Source organism: Acyrthosiphon pisum, chromosome A2 (assembly GCF_005508785.2).
Source record: "Acyrthosiphon pisum isolate AL4f chromosome A2, pea_aphid_22Mar2018_4r6ur, whole genome shotgun sequence".
Taxonomy (NCBI): domain Eukaryota; kingdom Metazoa; phylum Arthropoda; class Insecta; order Hemiptera; family Aphididae; genus Acyrthosiphon; species Acyrthosiphon pisum.
The window spans coordinates 21,516,544-21,520,829 of record NC_042495.1 but is presented as its reverse complement, the minus strand read 5'-3'; positions in this window follow the sequence as shown (position 1 = coordinate 21,520,829).

The window sequence follows — 4,286 nt, the reverse complement described above, 5'->3', positions numbered from 1 at the left end:
AATATGTTTTATTGTATAATTATAATAAATAATAATGTTAATTACTGACAGGGTACCTATTATAATTTAATTTGTTTTATTAATAATTTGTTAAATTTAAACGTTACTACCTATTTATTAATTTATTGTTTTAGTATTTACATATTACATTTGACTTTTTAGTTACAAATTACAATATTCATTAATTATTCAATATTGTTGTCTATTGATCAAAATTGTACATAGCTATTGCCTAATATCAAAACAACTGGTATGATAGCGAGCGCACGCGTATTATAATTTATTATATTTATATTTACGCTGTGCGTATATTACATGATTACGTACATATTATAATGTGATTTAGATAAGTCATTTGGTAAGATAGTCACAGCTTGCTACATTATAGTAACAGCTGTACAAATATTTCTAAATAATATATACTTTTTATTGTAAATGTATTATTTATTACCTTCTATTTAAATAAATGTATTATGTATACTATGGATTTTATAACAATAACTGTTAAAACGTTTATAAATAATAAGTATTTTTAATTTATACTACTTACTATTTAAAGAAATGTATTAGGAATTCTAATAGGATACTCAAGGTGTATCAATACAAAAATTTAAACAAACGGCCTCAATTTCTTATCTACATTGGACTGCGAAAAACACGTCATAATGAATATGTTATGTCCTATCCCTATGGTATTAAATAAATTGCAGTTTTTTTTTCAAAACTAGAAAAAAAAATATTAAAAATCAGGTGATTAATGAAATTAAAATGTTGAAACGTCATTATTTTCAGAAAAATGGGATATACATTTTGGCTATCTTCAATTTTTTTTAAAAAATTAAATTAAAAAATTTACATTTTTACCAAAACATTAAAATAAATTAATACATGATTGTAGTTCTTGTCCCTGTGAGTCTTATTAAAAAACCAGAATTATGATATCTCCTTTATTTCAGAAGATATCGCAATGGGTAAGTCCTCACGGGACACTGTATATAATATAACTCACTGGATACATTTAAATATATACGAATATAAAACAATAATTACAACGGTGATTGTGTGTGTGTGTGACAAGCTGTTCCACCGTAACCTCGATATACCATGCTATTTATTTAATTTCAATTATATTGCTATTATGTTGCGGTGGTAACAATAGGCAAGAATGAATATTTTTTGTAGTGGCTCATTTTGGAGATCTATTGTTAATCAACCCGATGTCTATTTTTACGAAGTAAAATAATGTTCACCTATAAGTTATTTATAAAAATAATGTACAGGTTATAGGTAAGTGACTTTTAACCAACTGTCACGTCCGGCTAATTGAAATAAAATATTCATTAGTAATAATTAGGGCCTGGATTTCAATGCAAAATTCATTGTTATTCGGAAGTCCCGTGCAATGCTTCTCAAGACGTACAAAACCCTTTTCATACATCAATAAATGGAAAACTTGAACTATTATTTTGCATTTTTTAAAATAATTTTTAGGTCATTTTGTCAATTTTTTTGCATATATTTATAAATTATATTATTATGCATTTATAGATAACACTCAATTGTAATTCAAAATGTTAGTTCAAGAAATGTTGTCCCAAACATTCATCATTCAGTTTGTCGATCGTTCAACATTATATTTATGACATCGATACAATTATCTATTTATCTATTTACGATTAACGGCTGTTTTGCGTCCGGGACTTAAACTATAAGTAACAGCAAATATAGGTCAGTTGGTGTTCCATAGTAATCTCGTTTATTTAGTAAAGTTTGTATCTTCGTTTTGTAGTTTCTTACTAAAAGCGTGTATTATATTAAATTAAATACTATAGTATGTACCTACCTACAAACGGGGCCGTTTGGAAATTGACCCTTTTGTAAAAGGGAAAACGTTTAGGATAAATGGTAGCCGAATGTGCTGATTGTGTTATTGTTGTCTTGGGCAATAAAAAGGTACTTCAGGCTGCCGCACCCACTACAGTGACGGTCGCCGAAACCTTTTCATGCTCACATGCTTCTGTAGCAATTGTCGGCTGAGGCACGTGCCCTGCACAGTAGGTACGCAATAAAATGTCATCGTTAAAGTTTGTAAATTATATGTTTTTGTCGTCGTGTACTCGCATACTAAAATTGAAATTAAAATTCTTTTTTAATTTTTTTAACTGTCGTCACATTAACAATATATTATAACCAGATAATTAAGATAAAAGCAAAAGTATTCGATTGTTGCAACCTGCCAGTGTTCAAAATCGTTAAAAAATAGTGATACACGTTACAATGGTCATTAATACCTATACAAGATAATAATATTATAATAAAATTAGTTATTTTTCTAATAAATATATGTTCTGAGGTCGGTAACATAAAAATTTAAATGTGTTGGTTAAAAACCTACGTTGGCATTATTTTTTAAAGTTCTAAAACAATTCTAGGTGTACCTACTTACTGTTCTAGAATATTACTTTATACTTCGTGATAATTTTGTAATTTGTGTTCAATTAGTCACTATAAGATTAAAATGTATATTATGTTATATTACCTTTAAATCTGGGAATGGAACCTTTTGTATGGTTAACCCTTGATAGGTATTTGACTTTTGCTTAGTACATTTCTATCAGTTAAGTACAGTATAAAAAACTTAACATATTAAGAACCTATATTTAATGGCAGGTAATAATTTTAATTAAGCTTACCTACTTCAGAGTTCAGATAATATAATATCATTAACACTAAAATTATAAAAGAACATTATTTTCAATAATTTACCTGCCTCGCTTGAGGCCATTTACGGTTTTCTTTTTAAAGACGCGTCTGCCTTCTGTTCTACGGGACCCTTTCACAGCTGTTAACTCTTCCATGTATGAAGGCAATTTATGAATTCCTCATCTTTCATTCTAAAAATGTACCCGCACAATCATCATGACACCTGCTTTAATGGGCGATAATTTATAGTATTCCTGTGTGAGCTGTTGCCCTTTCTTTGCTCCCATTTCACACGACCCCAAATTACTTCAATCGTATCACCTCATTCAAATATTAAGGTTGCAACCAAACTTAGCTGCATACAGAATGATGCGCCGGGTATAAGGTCGAATCGCACTAATTTTTGATGAATGGCACTATAGCAGTGTCGGGACTTATCTAGATAAATTTATAGAGATAATTATCTAGATGAAAATATTATTATCTATTATCTTATCTAGATGAAATTAAAATGGTTATCTGTTTTTTTATCTTAGATGAAAAGTGCAGTTATCTATATTAATTTATATAGATAATTTTTTACGTATAAGTTTATTTTATTTAGTATGAAGCGATATACATTTTTACATTTTGTGTAATGCAATGTTTTGATAATATATTAGATATATAGAATATAAGGTATTACAAATTTAAAGCAAACACAAAGTATAAAATAAATCTTGATAGTCAGTAGCCAATAATTGTTGGCTGTTATGTTATTTTCTTTTAATAATTTAATGTACCTGTTGGTTATTACTTATAGCTTATAACTTATTTCAGATCGGTTGTGGCGGAAGAAAAACACGACGATTTATATTTATATACAATACCATTTTATTATATTTATTCTTCAATAATTCAAACGAGTCGGCTATCTAGTTTAATAATATATATCTATGATACTCATGTCTATTGTCTAGTAGTCAGTGTAACCAACTGTTGTACAATTATAACAAAATAAATCATTTTTAAAAATAAACAGAAATCAAAATTTGAAAATTTCAGTGAAAAAAATAATTTTCAAATGATAATTTTCAAGCTTACATCTCTAGCAATTAGTATAAAGTTTGCTAAATATTGTTGTTAATTTCAAAACAGTTATAAATAATGCCATAGAATTGCAATGGCCAAAGGTTAAAGTTTGAGTTAATAGATTCTATTTATGTTAGTTATAAACGAGAAAAATCCAACAGATTGGTTTCTCCCATAGATAATAAAGAAAGTTATTCATTATTATTTATAGAGTCTGCACAAAGTTTAAATTAAAATGATTAGGAAAAATTATATTGGAACACTTCTGAAACTATTTTTGGATTGGGAGGTACCTACATCTAACATTTAAATAGAAACCAATTCAGCAACATTCAAAAATCTATTTTGTAAAATCCAACCAAAAACCCAGATGTATTAAAAAATAAATAATATTATTAAACTAATATTACCAGTTTCAGCTTTGAAAAGAAATAATATCAAAATTAATATATTTCTTTAGAAAACATTATTTAAAAGAGTGAGAATCCTAACAGATTTATCTATCCACAATG